The sequence below is a fragment of the Lycorma delicatula genome, chromosome 7, assembly GCF_047948215.1.
Source record: "Lycorma delicatula isolate Av1 chromosome 7, ASM4794821v1, whole genome shotgun sequence".
Classification (NCBI taxonomy): Eukaryota; Metazoa; Arthropoda; class Insecta; order Hemiptera; family Fulgoridae; genus Lycorma; species Lycorma delicatula.
Window position 1 is genome coordinate 34,161,771 of NC_134461.1, and position 22,229 is coordinate 34,183,999.

Below are 22,229 nucleotides of genomic sequence, written 5' to 3' on the forward strand. Positions count from 1 at the left end.
TGTTGTTGGCAATAAGTAAAGAAATAGATATTTTTTCAGTAGGAACTTTGTATACTGGAAATTTCATAATTTTTTTTTTTGACTTATTAGCACAAGATTTTCTAAATCTTCAACTCTTGTGTAGCACTAATAGTTAGTTTGGGTTTGTGAATAGAAATAAAGTTTTAATATGTTCAATTATGTTCATTAAGTTTATATTTTCATGTAATAAATAATGTGTTTATTTACATAAAAGTTCATTGGTTTACAGTGTTTATGTATACTTTTGAAATGTTTTCTTAAAATAAGATTTAAAAAAAATAAACAAAAAAGATGTTACCTGCCTTCCCTATTATCATTACAATACCTGTAGTATTATTACGTCCTCTTATCTTGTAACTACTGAAATATTCTGATGACATGCTATATATTATTTTATTCATACTCCATATCTGTTCATATCATCATCACGAACATAAACAACTAAAGGACATAACCTGTTATGTATTGCATGCATTGCAGTTTTATGGGTAGCTATGAGCAATGTTGTAATGCTACATTCCTCATCTCTCACTATCCCTCTCTTTTGGATGATCTAATATTCTAGGTAACATATAATCTACCTGTTCCTTACTTAGTAAGCGTGGACTGTTTTTAAAATCTTGCACAATACTAGCTGGTAATGCGTTCTTTAATTCTGTATAACGTTATTATCTTGGTGGAAGTAGCCAAAACCATAATCATTGTCTAATCATCTAATGCACATAAAGTAAGAGAGCTTGAATCTAACATTAATTTTATAAACTATTCTGCTCTTCACTACTATCTAGTAAAATCTTATTTTCTGGATCACTTAACAAGATAATAACTCTGCTAATAACTCTGCTAATATAATTTCTTTTAACCACACAAGGCCAACCAGTAATTGCCTAGAAGACGTTGCCTTGGTTGACCTTATGTGACATGGGGATGTCTAGCCACCACCCTTCAGCATTGTCCACCCATTGGACTTTCTCTCTTGGTTCATTGAAGCAACACGACCTCCACTTCTGGATGCCTCTCCCCAGGAGGACTACCCTACCCGTTCCTACTCCTAGTCGGGATCTGAGTATGTCCCCATGCATATCCCCTGACCCTCATGCACCCACCCCTTAAACCTTGAGGCTCCTTAATGTTTCATCAGAGCGTCCCGACCCAAGTCACTCTTGTGTGTGACCGGGCCAAGATGTTCTCAGCAAAAAGGCTACCTCCCCGGCCCTGCAAGATTCTGCACTTTGACCCCGCTGGCTATATTACTTTTTTAGTCAGCTCCCAGTTATTTCTTTATTTTATCACAAAAAAAGAACCAGCACCAGTCTCATCTATGAGGCATACAGCAGCCCCCCTAAACACTTCTTACAAAAAGCGCTTATAGAGTTGCGTCTTTAGATGATATATATCAGGAAAGCAAATCACGTGTTAAGAAAACATAATTATAATAAGGAGAAACATATAAAGCCAAGACAATAAATAAACAATAAGGAGTTTCAGTAAAGTATACGTCATAGGCAGAGTAAAACCTCAGTAAGAGACAACGGTGTACCTGACAGAAATCTATATAACTAGAAGTTAGTCTTCATTTATAACACATGGGTAAACACAATAATCAAATATAACAGTTTCTTTGTTTTATTCCACTTAACTTAAACCGTTTTGTTCAGAATTAAATTTTCTACAAGTTTTGTTGAAAAGTTTTCCGTGTTTATTACTCATTTAACAAAGTTATTAGTTAACAAAGTCAAACATAAAAAACAAGGTTTTTTACCAAAGTTTATTAGTTTTCATCCCAGATTTCTTAAAAACTACTGCACGATTGTGGGACCTATTTTATTGATTTTTCAGGTCAAAAATTACAAGAAGTCACTAATTCTGTCCTTAATTAACGTCCTAAAAATTTCAGTACGACCTCATTTCAGCGGAGTAGCTGAAATCCGAGCGAAATATTTCACTAGCCGTAACTTGCAAACGAAGCATTTTAGGACATATTTTTATACTCATCCTCATCTTTCCAAACTTTTCCATTATTTTCCCGACTAGAATAGATTATAAAATATCTTGCACCCCTATCCTAAGCACGGGATTTTGTCCACTTAGGGAATATTTTCCTTGCTGTAGAAAGTATTATAAACATTGCTATCATTGGCTTTTATTTTATCACAAAAATTTAAGATTTTTTAACACGAATGAAAATTAATAAAATAATATATAATTCCTTTTTACTTATATTGATAAATTTTATATTTATCATGTAGTTTCATTGTTTAATATTTATTTTAAAATTAAATGTACGTTCGCACCAAAAATTAATATTATAATTAATTTTTATAACTTTTTAAAAAAAAGTAACGTTTTATTTATTTATTACAATTTATTAAACAAATACCGATAAAAATACTTTTTAGATATTGTATAGAGGTATACTCTTGTAACTGAAGCTGCAACAGCGAAGACATTGTATCTTACTTTCTTGTACGAAGTAAAGAAGGTATTGTGATGGCGAAAAATTTCGGTTTTCAGATTTCAACGGAAACATCCATTTCGGCCATCGCTGAATCCATTTTGACTAGTTTCGGCGTGACTTCTGTATGTACGTACGTATATATCTCGCATAACTCAAAAACGATTAGCCGTAGGATGTTGCAATTTTGAATTTAGGACTGTTGTAACTTCTAGTTGTGCACCTCCCCTTTTAACTGCAATCGAATGAACCAAAAGTGTCCAAAAAAGCCCAAAATCCAAAAAAATTGAATTTTGGACTTTTTCTTAATTGCAGTATAAGCCCTCAGAGCTTTTCAACGATTTATCATCATAAGTGGTACTTATTTTCATTGGTTCCAGAGTTATAGTCAAATAAAATTTTATTTAATGAAGTATTTGGATGTTTCAAGGGGAAGGCACATCGGTTCAAATCTGACTTCATCTCTTTTTTAAAATACTTTTTTTAATTTAAATATGTTGGTTTATTAATAATCTCTGATTGTAAAAAATATGTACAATAAATACTAATTCAATAACAAAAAAAAAAAAAAACAAAAATAGTTATTAATGAAGATATTAATGAAAGAAAATTTTATGTACTTTCATTTTAAAAATATGTGTAGATGTTATTTAATAGGCGTACAAGGAAGTCATATGGTGCCCACATTAGATTTTTTATAATTGTTTTATATCTCCGACAGAAAGTCTTACTGTTTAAGACTTCTTTCCTTTTTTTTGTTTGTTTAACCTCCGGGACTACCGTTAGGTATTGCTTCAGAGGATGAAATGAATGATTTGTACCGTGTGTGAAAATGCCATGCCTGACCGGAATTCGAACCGGATTCACGTAGTGAATCTCGAGCTATGTTCTCTGGGCATTTGGGCAAACCCAGTTGTATTTAGCCCGGGCCTCTATTTCCCTGATACTCGTGGGACCAAAATTAGTTATCCACAAGAAAACGGTATGACAGTTTGTGGTCAATCTGAAAAACCCCGCCAATAATAGTGTTGTGTAAAGGATCCGTTCAGCTTTGTCTAACGAGGATAACAGTTGTGTAAAAGATATCTTAAATTGCGACGCATCTCGTCTACAATATAAAAATATTAGATTAGTAGTTTTGAAAAATAATCAGGAAGGTCCCTTCATAAGGTCTCGCCTTTCCTTATCAACATAGTAGTTACAGGATCATGTGGTTAACAGAAAAACGTTGGGAAATTAAGAGACGGATTGATACTAATCGAAAAGTTTAATGATGAGCAAAGTCGATCTGTCTTACGTAGGCGGTACGTCACAAAACCTTAAATGCAAGCCGTAAAGTAATATATTTTGCCGGGACCTTCTGGAAATTGATGTTACTGAAGTAGCAAATGAACTTTGTACCAGAGGTGTTGTAGAGGTGAAGCGAATAATGAAACGCCAGAGTGGAATGGAAAGTTATATCTGTCTCTTCTAGTCTGTCTCTTCTTTTAACTATATTTTTCCAAATGCTTCTTTCTTCATCTATTTGCCGCAATACCTCTTCATTTGTCACTTTATCCACCCATCTGATTTTTAACATTCTCCTATAGCACCACATTTCAAAAGCTTCTAATCTTATCTTCTCAGATACTCCGATTGTCCAAGTTTCACTTCCATATAAAGCGACACTCCAAACATACACTTTCAAAAATCTAATTATATATATATATATATATATATATATATATTTGTAATTCTATAGCTTTATATATACGTTCATATATGAACATTATCCAGTGGAACGTTCGAGGTCTTCGGTTCCGTATTGAGGACGTTAGAGTATTGATGCGTACAAGAACATTTAATAATGCGCTTCCAAGAAACGCACCTACTGCAACAAGATGCAGTAACACTCGGGGGCTATTTCTGTGAGAGTTACGACTGTCTCGTAGACAGTAGAGAAAGTGGTTGGGTTGCTATCTTCATGCAGAATTGGGTATCAACTACAAGGATACCACTAGCTACATAAATACAGTCGCCATAAAATTCTCTGTCCCGTTTAAATTGTATATCTGCAATCTATATCTCTCATCGAACAACGAGTTCGATAGGGTGTTCTGGCCTTAGGTTAAGGTTTTTTGATAGGTGTTGTGCCAGTACTCAAGACGGAATCGTCTTAACTTTTTCTTTCGTATATTAAGAAATTTTTCTAGACATCCCTTTCTTCTGTACGACGTTTTCTCAATTGAAAAGAGTATTTGGTAGGCCTACCCGTAAATTTTACGATTAAAATGTTTAAACCTTCATAGAAAAAATCGTATACGAAAACCTGAAAATTGAAAGCCAAAAACTTAATTTTAAATACGGTATACGAATATCTAACTTTTTCTGTTTACCCTTTACAGACTTTTTTTTCAAATAAATCAAAATTTGTTTAAATATACTCTCCAAACATTTGTAATATAAAATAACGCAAACATTATTTACGCGTTTAAAAACAAAATACGGAAGAAAAGTTAATGAAATTTAGTGAAATTTTTTTGTAACAATTTTTTTAGGCTTTCCAAGATTAATATTTTTTAAGGAAATTAAGAAGACTACCATTCCAAAATGTTGATTATTTTTTACAAACCTTAATAAAAATAATTATATTAAGATCCTTTCCGTCTTAAAATGTTTTAATTGTGTTTAATTTTAAACCTGTAATGATAAACTTAATAAAATTTTTATAAACATTTAAAAAAAATATTTTCTATTTTTAAATATATTTGTTTTTTAATAAAAAATTTTGAACATAATTTAACCCTAAATTAAAAATTTTATTAAAAAGTAAAATATTTTGAATACAAATAATGTTACATACCAGTTCAAATAAATATCTTCAGTTTCATTAGTTACTTATTTTCTTTAAAAAAATATTTAATTAAAATCTTGAAGTTTCGGCGTGGGGGCCCTCCATCCCATGCCGCTTAGTCCCACCCCTCTACCATTAATATGGTTCTTACCATTTCTGTTTTACTTCTCTTTTACTTAGATTAGTTTTTGTTTAGTTCTTAAATAATTCTCTTCTTATATTACAGTAGTGTCAGTTGTTTAAAATTATCATTTTGTACTTTTTCTGCTTTGGTTTTTAAACTCTTCTTTAATTTTTGTTTTGACTGTTACCTATGTTAATACTCTCTGCTTAGAAAGTCTCTTTTGGTTCTTTAAATACTTATTTACAACTTGAAAGCAAATATCCAAAAATAAAATGCATGATAATTTTCGGGATGGGGCTCTCAGCATCACTCAGCTTTGTACCTCATGTCAGGTCATCTATAACTGTTAGGCTTTTATGGAACCTCATCAAACATACGAATGCATAATCATTCGTATTGTGGATATGATAATGAATATATATATATATATATGTGTGTTTCATTTTAATCGCCCTAGTTGATCTCTCGTAAACAACGCACAATACAAAAAAATGCCCTAACCAAAAGTTACTCAGATTAGAGGGGAATACATCGTGGGGCCTTGATTTATTCAAATGGAATAACCTATTTTGGATGCCGCCAGTGAAAAGAGCAGAAAATTTTACATTAAAATATGTGGTCACTATATGACCTTGGAACTTTTTGAATATCTTACGGCTAACCATCAGAGATAGTGATATATGGGTGATAGTGTTATACAGAGATAGTGCTATACAAGTTACAGGTTTTTTGAAGATCATACAATTACAATAATCCTGAAATATTTAGATTACAGGCCATTTATCTTGCAAACTATGGGAAACAGCATAAAAATTACTTTACACTAGCGTATAACTTAACTCTGAAAGTTAGCCGTATGACCTTCAAAAAAAGTCGAAGGTCATTAGAATGTAAAATTTTCTGCTCTTTTCATTAGTGGAGTCAAATATAGGTCATTTCATTTGAAAAAATCGTGTTAACATTGAAATAACGATCAAGGTCAATTCAAGGTCTCCATGAGGTGTCTCCCTCCAATCTGAGTAATTTTTGTTTAGGTCATTGTTTTTCATTGTGCGTAGTTTATGAGAAATCCATAATTAAGAGCCGGAGAGTAAAGGGCAGCATATGGAATGGAAACATCCAAATTCGTCCTGCAAAAAAAAGTTCAAGACCCAACAGTCCGCAGGAAGATTGATGCTTACGGTTTTTTGGGACTCACAAGGCCCAGTACTGGAACATTATGAGGATAGGGGTACGACAATAAACAGTGCGCGTTACAGTGAGATGCTTACTGCCAAGCTGAAGCCTGCAATTCGAAGCAAACGCCGAGGACTGCTGTCGAAAGGTGTTGTGTTGTTGCACGACAATGCCCGTCCACATACTGCTGCCCGCACTGCTGAAACGCTTCAGAAACTCAACTTTGAAGTACTGTCTCGTCCTCCGTATAGTCCTAATCTTGCCCCTTCTGACTACCACTTGTTTGGTCCACTCGAAGAGGCATTAAGGGGCCGTCGATTTACCTCGGACGAAACAGTAAAAGAAGCGGTGCATTCCTGGCTCGCAGCTCAACCGAAAACCTTCTTTTATGAGGGCATCAGGAAGCTTGTGCAACGATGGACCAAGTGAGTTGAAATGCAAGGGGACTTTGAAAAATGATGTACATGTAAGTTTCCTATTTGCATTGCAATAAAATTTATAACTGCATTGCGATAATAATTGACTTACCCTCGTGTATATATATATATGTAACTGTTAGGAGGAAATAAAATAATGGTAAGAATCTTAATATTGGAAATGTAATGATCTGGATAATGAAAAGATCTGGATAATGATCTGAAACAAAATGGCAATTACAATGAGTGTTAGTAATATTCATTAAAAATAAGGAAAACTGAAAATGTATCATGTTTTGAAAATTCTGTTGTGTTGAATCTAAAAATCGTTTTAAAATATTTGTTTTTTGGTCATTCAATGAGGTTTTAGTCAAATTTTTATGTATACATATCCAACAACGGGTGTGAGGATATAACATTCGATGTGATATAACATTTTATATGAAATTACAGGCAATACATGTAAGCAAAATAGAGACCTGGCTGAAATCTGTTATTAAGAATATAAATAATGTGTAAATAAGAATGTAAATCATATAACAGGTGGGCTAAGATTCAGTTTTTCCACCTAATAAATAGAAAATAGCTAATAAAAAAGAAAAAGGTTTTAATTATGTCCAATTCATATCGGAGGAAGTGTTCAACGTATTGTCCTTATGTTCTTATGCATTCATGCAAAATTTATCCAATGAAGTATATATATTTTCTAATAAAGTTTCATCCAAATTTATAAATGAATTTTATTGTGTCTTTATATATGACCGAAACTAGTCAAAATGGATTCAGGGATGGTCAAAATGGATATTTCCGTTGAAATCTGAAAACAGAAATTTTTCGCGATCACAATACTTCCTTTACTTCGTATAAGGAAGTAAAAAACATTAAAAATATTCTTCACGAATGTTTTGACGATTTATAAATTTATAGTTTAAAACGTTTATACAAACCCGAAATTGTTTTGTAGATGTTTAAAATTTCCAAAAAAAGTGTTGCCGTTTTTCCATTTCCACGCCAACAATAAAATATTATTGTTATAAAGTGGGCTACAGTAGTTAAAAATAGTTTTGTAAAATTTAGGTAGGTTAATTTATATGTAGAAAATATTTTTTTCAAGTTAGTTCTAAACCGGTCGTGATTTTAATACAGTTGTTATAATTTTCCGAATAGAGATGAAAAAATAGAACAATTTTAATTATTTATAAGTAAACGGTAAATTAAACTGAAAAGCAGTGAACTGCATTGTAATTAAATGAATATAACCCAACCGCTATTTGGTGTAATTTTCATCCTTTCAGTGAAAATAGATTATGTCTTATCTAATTCCTATTTTCTTGATTACCTATGGACATAAATTGGAAATTTTTCTAACCTAAATTTTTGATTTATTTTTTTGTAATTGAATTTACAGTTTTGAAATCTTTTATTTTCATATAAATAAAAATCTGATGTGGACACTACATGACTTTCTTGTACAAATATACACATGTTTTGCTGCACGTCATTTAAACTTATTTCATTTGAAAGCGAGATACGATCCTCCAATTCTTTAATAAAGTGAATAGTTACACAATTGATGAAATATTAGTTTTTATTAACATCGCTTATTTATACAATTATTAATTCAACAATCTTACCTGAAATATTAGGTTACAGTAAATGGAAAAGTAAAAGGTAAATGATTATTACTCTTTATTTAAAGAGTGATAAAGTCCCTTTATTACTCTTTAAATAAATATGTCTTATATCTATTTAATACTATGGTTTTTAAATTATTACGATGTCACCATCAATAAAATGAAAACAGAAACAAAACAGAAGGTTACTAAATTTTATAGCGATATTTATTATCAAGTAGACTGAAACAAATGCATAAATAAAAATAATACGATTCCAAATTATAATTTTCAATTAATATTAAATAAGTATTTGTTTCACCGAATCTGATGACTTCCTTTACACCTATTAAATTAATGTGAGGGGAAATACCAATTTAAGTACAGATTCGAAGTCATCCGACGCCGTTGGGTAAGGTGCGGCATGTGTGAACCCCTGTGCGAGGCTAAATGAGACAAGGCGTGTATTACGCCCGAGGCTAGAGAGCGAGCGACTGACAGATATGACCATCCGCCATACAGATAAAGCAGTGAAGCAAGAAATAATATTTCTTATCATATCCTGTTTTCTTCGAATTGTCGGCTACGTGCATTTTGTAAACTCACGCGCGCACACACACACACACACACACACACACACACACACACACACACACACACACACACACACACCCACATACACACACACACATATATATATAAATTAAATTAGTAAATAAATAAGTAAGATGAACTTTAATCAATTATACTTTTTCTCTTATAATTTTTGTATAATGTATCGTTTAACAATTTATTATATATATTATTGTGTACCAATCAAAATAAAAAAAAAAAAAATTTATTTATTATTTATAGACTTTTGATAAGATAGAAATATCTCATTGTTAAAAGCTTTATCTTATGAATATGTATACTATAAATTGCCAGAATATCCTGCAATCTTTAAAAATAAGGTTGTCTAGCCCTAAAACTAAACTGGTTGTTGTTGAATAGTCATCCATTACCCCTAATTTGATTTAATTGGGACTCGAACCAATAATCCTTTTATTAAAAAGCAAGTTCTCTACCTTTGAGACATAAAATATGGATAAATTATAGAATTTATTACTTTATATTGTTTCTAGCAATTGTGTCACTTTTTTATTTATTTATTGTTTTAATATGTATAATTGTTTGTTTAGATTATAATTAGTTAGACATCTAATGTAGAAAATATTGATAAAATCTAAATTAATGAAATACGCGTAACTGAATATGTTTTTTCCCCTTAATTAATTTCTTGTCATAAGCTTTCTAATTAGATGTTGAATTATTCAACAGTTAATTTTTTTCAGTGCTGATATCCATAACAATATATGTGTTATGAATACATTATTCTTTGATAATAGTAATAATAAAGTAGATGCTGTATAAGAAACATTTAATGATCTTTAAATAAAATCAATAAATTATTATATATTTGGTAAAACATATTAAGATAACAATAAGTAATTATCGTACTTTATTTAATTGAAGTTTTTTTTTGGCAAAAATTATATCCAAATAAAGATTAGAAATTAAAACATAACCGTTTGCAAATATTGTTGTTTCTTAATTGTTAACAAATGTGCCTAAGAAAAATATGACCTCAATTAGGCAAAATTTTGAGATACTGAGGGTGATGTTGCTCTACAGTCTTACCCCATCCCTTGATCTTTTGAGTTGAAAAATTAATAGCATCATTAACTCATATATAGAAGAAATCTGACCAAGTTTGGTCAAAATCAGTCCACTAGTTCTGAAGATATACGCTGATTTAGAGGCCAAAACTGAACACACATGTACATTAACATACGGAAAATTTCCATCTGGCTTTTTGGGTTCATTAAGTGTCAAAATATCAAGATCAGGTGAAAACCACATATGCCCAAATTGCTTTAATTACAATACTTTCCCTTCTAGAGCTATAGTGTCATTTAGACAAGAAAGTAATTAAACATGTTTCACCATTGGACTAAAAAATCCAGTTTACTACAAGGAAAAATACAGATAAAATATATATAAACTTTGTATAAAAACACTTTAAATTATTATTTTAAATTCATTAGGGCATTTATCATTTTTCTAAAATTAATTTTTTAATATGCAATTCAGCATGAATATGACTGATTTGTCATTATTTCCTTCTGTTTAATATAACTGCATTGTATTACAGTAGAGTTCATACAATTAGTAAGTCTCTAGGAGGAAATGAGTCCCGGTATTTCACCAGAAATTCACATGGTAGTTGAACTTCGTTCCAGATGGCACAGGTTTTCACTTCTTCGACCAAAAAGGGATCTGACCTACAACAGAATCTAAAGTAGGGAAGAACAGAACAAGGACACCCATCCAGACTGTAGCTTTAAGTTCACTACCAGGGCTTAGTCATCTATTTAACCTAGAACTCCTTAGCAGATTGGAACATTTTTTTAAATGATATGGTAAGTAAAATAAATCTTTAATTGTCTAGCTTAAATTTACACTGCAATGAAATTGCTTTACCTCCACAAACTAAAAAGCCAGTTGAGAACAGGGTTAAGCTTTTTGAGCAAGTGCCCTTGTACATCCCCAGAATTGTATAGCATGTACAATTAAATATCTAAATATATCTATGTATATCTAAATAGATTAGTTTTTTTTAACACAAGTGTATATATAAGTAAAATTAATCAATACAGTTGATTTAATTTGGGAAAATTTTAACTTTACTGCAATAACTAAATTATTTCTCAGTTTTTTAAAATATCTTCTGAAAATTTTAAATAGTCTTTTTCTATATATGAAGTTAACTATAAAATATTTATCCATATACTGTAAACAACAAACATATTTCTCGCTATTCTTATACATATTGTTTGTTATTTGTATTTTAATTGCAGTACTATTATTATTTTTTAATCCTTTTTCATGAAATTTTCCTTCAGTCATTGGGAGCTTATTGTTTTATAGGTCATTTATTTATTGTTTGTAGGTAATTTTAGAAGAGAATTTTTATTTGTGTTAATACCAATTCATACTTATAAATTTCTTGAATGTGCAGTTCAGTGTATTGCTTATAGGAAGGAAGAGATAATAACTCAACGTATCTATTTGTATTACATTTCTCCAAGCGACAATAGAAATCACCTGAGAATAAGTTAGAACCCTGACCTGGAGTTTTTACAAAAAATTTGATAATTGGTTCACTGAAAATCAATCGGTTCAACTTGATAATTGGACATTGGTTCAGTGGATGAATAAGAAACATGGGTCACTGAAGTCACTTGAATCTGTAAACTTATACAAAAAACTAAGAAGCGAGTTTTTTAAAAATATTTTTACCACCAAATCACCTTTAGTATGCATGTAATAACTATTTTTTTAAATGACAGATGGGGGTTTCACTGTAACATATATTTTTTAAATGAGGACTACGTTTTTAAAGGATACAATGATTTTTATTGAATATTTTCATTATCATATCAATCCTAATAATTTTAATAAATGCAGTTGCTTATCTTAGTTATGCTATTTTTCGTGTTAGTCAGGGAAATATGAGCTATGCTTCTTAAGTGTTTTGATAGATATCTACAAGTGATGTAAAAGTTATTACTCACTTAATAAAATTAAAATATGTTTTACTTTGACTAAAATTTGTGCTCAAAATATTGTTTATTGAAAAAAAAAATTATAAAGCCTATGATCTTAATTTATTTCTTCAAAATCAAGAAAAGACACGTACTGTAACTTTCACAAAAGTTCAAAAGTATGGTGCCTGGTGAGATTTGTAATATTTCTCTGCCATTCAGATACTTTGCCATAAAAAAAATTATTAATTTAGTAAATTCCAGATCTCTTTAAAACTTAGATGAAATCTCTACGACTGGACAGTTTTTGAACTGGATTTCACAGTATCTCTATTTATTTTATTTTTCTATGGAATATTGGGAACAGTCACTTCTGTTTTGTCATTTGAATCATCATTATTAGTATTCTATAACAGCAAGTCCTTGATGTTCTTTTTCCTGATCTTTCACGTCGACAGGTTTTCTACTTCATACTGCTTTCGTATCCGCCTAATTCTATAAATTATTTTGACCTCCTTTTTCCTTTTCGTTTTTTATTATTTTTGTTTAATTTTTTTCATGGTATTTTTTAATATTATTCCAATTTTAAACTGTGTAAAATCAAAATTTTGTTTCTTAATCAAATGGTTATCCGGGTTTTACAAACCTCCTTATAGATTTTCCCATTGTTTATTATTAATTTATCATTTCCACTATTATTTAAAAAAAAATTTAAATATATTCTTAATATACTTCCACATCATTCTTAACACAATTTGTTTATTATTATTGCCTTTTAGTAAAATCTGTTTGGTTCCTTTTTCTTAAATTCTAATTTATCTTACTACAACAAAGTTTTTTTGTTCCTGAATGTCACATTTACAGTGTCGTTTATAAAGATTATTTCTATAACATTCTTTTAGTAATTTATCGTTCTATCTAAATATTTGCATTTTTAAAAATTGTTTTCTTTTCTACTTTCAGTGTACATTTATCATCATACTTCTCTTTTAACATACAGGGATTTCCTTCAAACCCTTTTTTTTTTAAGGTCACAAAAATTATAATCCATTAGCAAAGTTGATGCAGGAAAACCGTCGAGAAGAAGTTATTATCTTCCGTTTGCGATTTTTTTTGGGTTAAAACGCTTTACGCGTTATTATCGCCTGGGACAAAAACTATAACAAAAAATTCCCCTTCTCGGATAAGAAGAATATTAATAAAATAATACTAAAACTAAGATGAAAAGGTATGACAATGACAAGATTAAAACTAAAATAATAAAAGAAACGTAATTAAGATGAAGTATGAAATACGAAGTTTGAGAATATTTTTTTCAAACGTTGTTATAAATAATTAAAAAATAGTTAATACAGAATTTTTATTTTATTCGATCTAATTAATAAACTGCTGATCTTCATTATCAATCGATAATACATTAATTTCATTTTAGTATTGTCTTGTCTTGTGATAAATCTATGTGAGCCATTAGTATAAACTGATGTTTGCTGTAATTTATTTTTTACATTAGGTCTTGAAGAAGTAGAAATAAAAATAAGATACATGTTCTCTTGTGGTCAGTACTGAATTCTTGCGCGGTGTCATACGGCTTTGAAATATTGGTCTTATATGGAAGGCTTAAGTGCAGTTGAAATGAAATTTGTCGGGGGTATTGTCAACTGTGTTGGAAGTGACGTTGTTAAATTACAAAAAAAGTAAGTTTATGACTTTTTCTATAAAATTAGCGAAAAGAAATAATAAATTAAAATAGTCTGTCTGGTATCGGATTTTTTCTTATTTTACACCACATAAATAATCTTTTTCAGTAATTGAATTTATTTAATATTTTTAATTTTTCTTAATTATTCATTTTCTAATTTTGGTAAAAATGTATTATCCTTTTTTGATTTGTTGGCGATTTTTAATTCGTATATAATATGACCAGGCTGTGTCACTCAAGTTTATACTGGAGAAGGTCACCTTGAGAGAAATAGCAAGTCCGCAAACCCACACAGTTTGTCTTTAGTAACTACCCTTGCACCTTAATTATTATAAAGAAGCGGTTTTTTATGGGAAGTCGAAGGCATTGGAATGAGGAGCTCGATAATAGAAAAGGGTTGTAAAGGATGAAGATTGTCTTTCTGTTAGCAGTATGTAACAATTACTGCTTGTGGTGTCATGGAAAGATGTTCTCAGTCTGTAAAGAGTTCTGTTTATGATGATGTTGGTGTGGAGGGTCTTGACTTTTGTAAATTGGTGCCATTGCAGTCTAGGCTACTCAATTCAGTAAAACGAGTCCCCCTACTTTTAGGTTGTGGCAGTGAGGAAGGAAGTTGTGAGAGTTGTGTGTGTATATGTGTGCGTAAGGGGATGAAGGGTGTGCAGAAACTCGATAGGTAATAGATGAAGTCTTCCACCTTTGATCCATAGAGTTGTATCTCACCACCGTACCAGTCAGCTTTTCCAACAGCAAGTTATTCATTTCCCACACAGTCCTATTCTTCTTTGTTAGTAGAGTTCTTCTCTAGGCCATACCGCATATTTAATATTCTGATTCTTTAAGTCGAGGTACCTCTTTCTAGTTAAACACGTTAAAGCTTTACAAAAATTCTCAGGAAGTGTGATTTCTCCTTCATTTTCATCGACCGTATCTTTCCCTGTTGCCATTAGTAGATTCAAAAATCGACCGTAGTTTACGTCTCTTTAAAGTTTACACGCATGTAGATTCTAAAGGGAAACTTGTTATTTTAGGTAAAAGATGGAATAACCTGAAACAGGCCTTGATCACATCAGTGAGCTATTCTCAGGGAATGAGTGGTAGAGTTTGCTTGAAGGTCTCGACCAGCAGCATCGTCATATGTCCATTAGTTTCTGACTGTTGCGGATGTCTTGAAATGGCCTGTTAGTCACTCTTTCCTTGTTAACTACTGGATAAAGCTTTATTTACTATCTTTTACCTGCTGTCAGATCGTATTTGAGGGTTGACGTGGTAGAGAAGTTTATTATTAAAAAAAAAATTATATATATATATATTAGTAAATATTACAGTTTTCTATTAGTTAAACAAAATTTCCTTTTTTTTATTTATTAATAAGTAACTTAATTATTTTTTTAAATTATTGAGAAAATTTTCATTATTAAAAAAAATAAATGAATGAACAAAATTAATATATTTTATATAAATAATATCTAACATACATCAGCAGCAAGTAAAGCTGAAAAGGTAATTGATGCACTTGGCAGATTGATGGGCCATAGAAAGGCCCCCAGCTCTAGTAAGATGAGACTAATTCTGACTGATGCAAACTTGTATTCATTTATGCTGTACCGGTCTGGATAACTGCTCTCTAGCAGAAGAGAAATTAAAGAAGATTAGAGGCCTTACAAAGAAGAGGTGCATAAAAATTACGGCATCTTACCGCACGGTCTCAGGAAATTGGGGTGGTGTTATCGTTGGCATTCCTCCGGTATACTGAGAGCCTCTCAGTTACAGCGTACCTATAATGGTATGAAAAAAGAAGACGCAGTAACAACTATGATTCAAGAATGGCAGACGTGTTGGGAAGTCTCGGAAAAAGGCCTACTGACTAAAAGGTTAATTCCCCACCTTGAGCCCGGGTAAATATAAAATACGGTGAGACAGAATAATTATGGAGAAAGAGGTTAAGCTGCGTGACTGGGATGCAGATTAAATAGAAGTTCTACTCGAGATAGTAAACCCATGACAGTCGATACTGGCTTAGTACTAGAACCCCAGGATGGACTGTCAGTAAACCAGAGCTCCACCTGAACAATAGGAATTCAGAGTGCTTGTTAAACGTTCTGTGAGACGGGTAAAGAAAATGACTGGAGAATGAGAAGGTGAAGGACACCTTCCTGCGGAACCGTCGTTCGTCCGCTTTTGCGCGGATGAGCGACGGTGATGATGCACGAGGACTCTGGAACCTCTGAGTTCGAAGGCACCTCTCGGGGCTGCGAATGCTTAATTGAGGGTCCGGCCCCGGGAGGGGGAGCTGGTGAGGTGGTTAGGTTTAGTCGGTAGGGCGGAGGTATACATACGAACTTTAATAATATCTAGCGGAACCTGTTGCGAGTCCGACTCTGCTCTCTTGGGGGCGTACGTAAATGGTATTCCCCCACCTCATAAAAAAAAAAAAAAAAAAAAAAAAAAATGCATGAGGTGTATTACATAACGATTTAGTGCACAAGTGACATTATATTAATAATGGAATAAATTATACAATTTTTAATAAAAAGGATTTAAACAGTCGTTTACTTGAATCGAAGGATGAAAGGGGAAATTAAACGGAGGGGGTAGAAACGAAATAAAATGTTTAGAATAGATTATAATAAATAAAGCACGCAATCCTACAGTAAAACGTGCTTTATTTCAACCCCAAAATAAGCTGTTGTTTTTAAATAATGCAATTTTAATACGCCCTTGTGTACTTTATACCTTTACCTAAAGAATGTAATTTTGTCACGTATTGAAATGTTTTTTGCTTTTTTTGTATTTTTATTATATTACAATAAAATTTTGTTATTATAACATCAACGGAGACTAAAAATTGAATAGATGTTAAAATCAATTTACAAGTTCCTGTAACTCGTAAGTTATCTTTGTGATACAACTAGTAAATTTTAATCCCTGAAGGAACTACTGTTCAACGTAGATTAACTTAACCAGCAATATATAGATTTAGTGAAGTGGTGAATATATATATATATATATATATATATATATCAATAGTATATAGTGTTAATATATTTGTGGTGAGCAGAATGAAGATGCCGCGTGTATAGTTGAGTATTATCTATATTTCAGTGGATTTGACGTGCTGGTATGCTGCTGTATGTAACTCTAAAAAGAAGGCAACGGGAAATTATTTCATTCTGATAAATCTTATAGGACATGCTTCTTTATACCGTACTTGGAAATGGCTGTCATTTTTGGAAGGAACTTGTCATTCGTCTAATTTATTACGATTGTGTCATTCATCATTTCATCATCATCATTAGATTATTTTTTTAATGTTGAAAGTTAGCGAACTAGCGACTAGGGCTAATGTTTTCGATTATTTGTCTCCAACGCATCCGTGTTTCTGGCGTAACGTTTTTTTTGTTTTCTTTGCCACCCGGATATCTATCGCATACGATGCTTCCAGTATCTTTGTTCGAAATTTCCCTTAACAGTGATTGTTCTCTATGTTGTCTTCCTGCCGAAGTGCTATGTGTATAACAAAATTGCAAGTATTATAGTCGATAGCATATGAAAGACACCTTTTCTGAAAACAGAGTTATTTGAGAATTGATGTGTTTGTTCTATTTTTTTGATTTTTGATTTGTAGTTAGGATAAATTTCCAAAAAAAAAAATTAATTTTTTTAAAAATTTTACAGTAATGTAAGGTTGATGTTTTTTTTTGTAATATTGGAAAATTGGCCTATTTCCATCTAAATTAGTTAAGTTATAATATTTTGCAGTAAATTGTAACAATAAAAATGATGGAGAAAGTGGATCGGAGTTTTAATTATAGAATTCAATCATTATTCGTTACATATTGTTGAGATTTAGAATTTTAATACAAAATTTTGGTTCGACCCCTTCAAAAATTGGATTTTTGAAAAATGGTGAAATATACGGGCCATTTGTTTTCAAAGAAACATCTTAATACCAGTTTTTACGAGTGTACCACCGATAATATAGTTTTACAAAAAACTTTGCCACCTTCCAAATTTGATTTTTGAAAAATCGTAAAAATTTGTTTTTAAAGATTAAAATGCCGGTTTTTACGATTGTACCTGAGATATAGAATTTTTATAAAAAAAATTGCTTCTTTTCACCTCATTTATAGATGAGGTGTTTTAAAATCTTTTTTTAGTGGGTGCCTATGATATAAAAACAATGAAACTTACGCAATTTACCTACCTAGATTAAGCAATTTATTGCTGTGCCTTGATGAGTCTGTCAGGGCATTATATGTATATATTGGTTTTATATGTTTATATATTTTACAGTTAATACTGTGTTCAACGTAAGAGCTATCCTAGCTGTTTATTGTAGTAGTGAGGTTTTATTGCAGCTTGTGCAATTGTGTTAGTGTGGTAATGTACCGTGTGACTCAATTTGTTAGTCTCACCAGTATTTATATAATACTTATCCTCTATTGTGTTTTTGTCAACATATATAACTTTAAATAGCTGCCATGTAATTAATTCATAAATAAATCGATTCGATGCCGATCGAATTGAGTTATTTACGAATAACATCGAACATAAATCAGATCATAAATCAAATATAAAACATAATTTGTGCGCGTAATTTCGAGACAGTCGGTTAAAAAGCCATACGGTTCGCTTACAACAGCTCTTAAAGTGAATAGAAAAAAGTTTTATTCAGAAGTAAAACAATATCAAAACTGCTTTCAAAAGAAAACTTGTGCAGCGTAAAGCAGGTGTGGCAATTATATAATAGGTTAAATTAAATATTCGTATATATTTATGTATTAAAACAAACCAAAGAAAACATAATGTGGTACAATGTTTAAGATGAAAAACTAAGCTAAAAATACCTATGTAGAATACAAGCTAAACACGGACAGTATTTATTATTCTAAAAAGTAAAAATTAACTTTGAAATTTGATTTTCAACTTTTTCAACAAAATGTCTTGTTTTTTCCCAAAATTTTTTTTTTTTTTTTTTTTTTTTTTTTTTTTTTTAATGCATTCCAAGATTACTCATTTTTTGGTAAAATATTTCCAGGTAGTAAACAAAATTATCTCCATCAGTGGTTAGTATTATATATTTTAGGTTAAGATATAAATACAATATAAATTAGGCTGTAGGTAACTCTATTAAACAGGTATTGTTAAAATCGATTTTATTACAAATACCCTTATAAACATAAAGATATCAAACTAATTGGGAGTAATTGGGTTCAATTTTGAACAACTATATTGAAAAATATATTATTCTGATCAATTAATAGATAAAATTTCAATTTGGTATAACTGGAAATTATGGTAAGCTATCATCTTTTGATCTAATTAAAATCAATTGTTTTGAAATTTGTTCTTTCAAATGCTGACAACCATTGCTTTTGATAAATTATTGTTTTTAATAAAATAAAATAGTTAAAAAATGAAACTGGCATAAAAAATTAAACTGTAAAGTTAAAAATAATTTTTTAATACTTCTTTATTTAAAATTATTTTTTTAAGTCTGGGCCAGATTAAAATCCACTACTGACAACTTACTCATCTTTAATTATGTACCTATATCAAAATGTTAATTGAGAAATTAATTATTTTTTAAAATAATGTTTTAAGTACATATTTACGAAGTTGGAATTAATATTTTTAAAAGAAATTAGTCTATCTTAGTTCATTCATATGTAATTTAATTTTTTTTTATGTACGAGTATAATCAATTCTTATGTTTCTCACTAGATTAACCAGTTTTTTTTATTTATTTTACTGAGGATGTTTATCTGGTGGTGATTCTGTTGTAAAGGTTTCGTAACTCTATTGGAAGTTTTTTAAAAATTATATTGTATACCTAGTTGATTACTAAAAATTTCTCATTTTTTATGTCACTATTGTTTATTCCTTATAACTATCGAGTAATGTTGATTTTTTTATTTTTATTATATACATTCTATTACATTTCACTATCCTTTTTTTGTATTAAAGAAGCTTTCAATAGAAAGAAAGCTTATTGTGTAATAAATTTGATAAAACATCTAAGGAAAAAACTTGCCAAATGTTTTGTATGGCGTGAAGCATTATTTGAGGTGATGACATGGACTTCATACAAGGAAGATGAGAAAAGATTAGAAGCTATTGAAATGTTGATCTGGAGGAGGATGGAAAAGGTAAAGTGGAGAGACAGAATTAGTAATAATGAGGTGTTACAGAGGAGAGGGTTGAACACTACTGCAGACTTTGAGATATAGAAAAAGAAACTGGATTGGGCAAGTGTTATGGAATGATTTTTTCTTTAAAGGTTGTCTTAGAGGGTACAGTGAATAATAAGAGAGTTAAGGGAATATGAAGACGGAAACTGCGCAGTGGTATTTAGGTAGAAAAATGTTATGCACATTCATAAAAATTAGCTGAAAATAGAAAACAATTGGGGAGCCAATGCTGTGCAAGAACCTGCTAAATAGGAGAACAGTGATACTACTATGGTTTATGTTAACATTTATTTTCAAATTGAATCTTTCTTTTATCAATAAATTCATGTCCAGTTTTGGTTTTTATTAGTAGAAATAAGTAATCAGTATTTTATCATCTTTTGGTTAGGTACTTTGTTTTCTAATTTATCCTTGTATTTGCATTGTCTCTTCCATGTACTAGTTGAAGAGATACATGTACTGCATTGTTCTCTCACTACTTTCTGAAAGAGTGTTTTTCTTTCTTCATCTTCTACTCCCATCAACTGATGGCCTGATTCTTGTATCGACTGTAAAAATGATTTTTTATTTAGAAATAGAACAATTATCTAACTTGAAAATTTCTGTCTTCTTTTCATTGGTTTGAAAAATGTTTCAGTTTGATATTCTTTAAAATTTTATTCCATTCTTAATTTTCAAATTTCCATTTTTGATTTAAAAATGTTATTCTAATTATACATTTTAAATTTAATCTTAAGAACTTTTACTTGTGCTTTTTCTGAAACATAACTGTTCTTTATCTAGTATCGATTCCTAATACCTACTGAATATTTTGAATGTATGAGTGTTAGATGATGCAGTAATTTCTTGTTTATCCACTGCTTTCTTTAGTATGGGAACAATTTACATATGTTTTTTAAAATAATTTCAGTGTATTTCTCTAGTATTATAAATTCTAGATACTAATATAAACTATATAAAACCTACTCAGTCCTGATTCTTTTAACAAGTTTTGATATATCATCTATGCTTACTGTCTTACATTAGTTTAAATCTTTTAAAGTTCTATCAAACTCCAATAGCAAATAGTAATCTGTACGATCATCAGTTACGTTTTCTTCTTTCTAAACAACCATCTGATAATTTATCTCCTCAGTATGTCTTTCAATATATTTTTGCCTCTTCTCTTCACAAATTAGTTCTTATCAACATATCTGATTCTTCTAGCAAAGTTTTAATCCTTGAAATTAACAGTATATTTTTTCTAAAATAAGTCTTCTGTCAACATCTCTTATTTTAATAAATTTGGACTTGATTTCACCTGAATTTTATCTTATCTTTTTATATCCTGCATCTACATTAACAGTAATATTTTTCATTACTCCTTTCCTTCAAATAATTTTCCTTTAATTCTTTGGAATTTTTATTACCTTATATATGAAAAGCCTGTAGATTTCTTGATTTCATCATCTATTTTGAATCTTTGTATGTTCTATATTAATTCTTCATCATCATCATCGTCATCATCATCAGTGATCCTTCTCCTCTCAGGTCTGAGAGCTGGTAACCCAATTCATAACATACCACAGTTTCTTGCCGTAGCTCATGTTCTATTTGAATCAATGTGCCTAACGTTTCTCCAGTCATCTCTTTAATTTGGTACAGTCATCTTTTTGACAATCTTCCGAGTGACCTGCTGCCCTCTACCAACTATATACTGAACAAAGTAAAGGATGCGCTGAAAGCATATTGCAGACTACCTCCTCTGTATATCCAGCTTGTTTATAATCAAGTTGTTTGTCCTCTTTTCCATCCATGCAATGTGGAGCGCTCTTCTGTAGACTCACATTTCAAATCCTCCAGTCATTAATTCATAAATTCTATTATTTCTCTTATTGATTATCATCATTTGCTCTTGTTCCGTATCTATCTGTATTCTCCTCTATTATCAGCTAAACTTTTGAGATCTTAATAGTACCCATTTTCTCTCAGATCATCTATAATTTTTAATCAATTCTAGCCTCGTATATTTTGCACCATAAACTGATCCTTCTACTACTGTATGAGTTTCTGTAAAATTAACTCTTAATTATTTATTCGTTTTTCACTTTGTTCATTTAATCTTCTTCAAG

The 22,229-nt window shown here is 30.6% G+C and overlaps 1 long non-coding RNA gene across 1 annotated transcript in view; it reads left to right on the forward strand.

The window, feature by feature from the left end:
- Positions 1-13,916, forward strand: part of LOC142328129 (uncharacterized) — a 30,171-nt gene extending 16,255 nt beyond the window's left edge. Inside the window, exons 2-3 of the long non-coding RNA XR_012757194.1 lie at positions 10,921-11,100; positions 13,736-13,916. This is a non-coding gene — a long non-coding RNA (uncharacterized LOC142328129). The remainder of the gene's footprint in view (positions 1-10,920; positions 11,101-13,735) is intronic.
- The last annotated feature ends 8,313 nt before the right edge of the window (positions 13,917-22,229 follow it).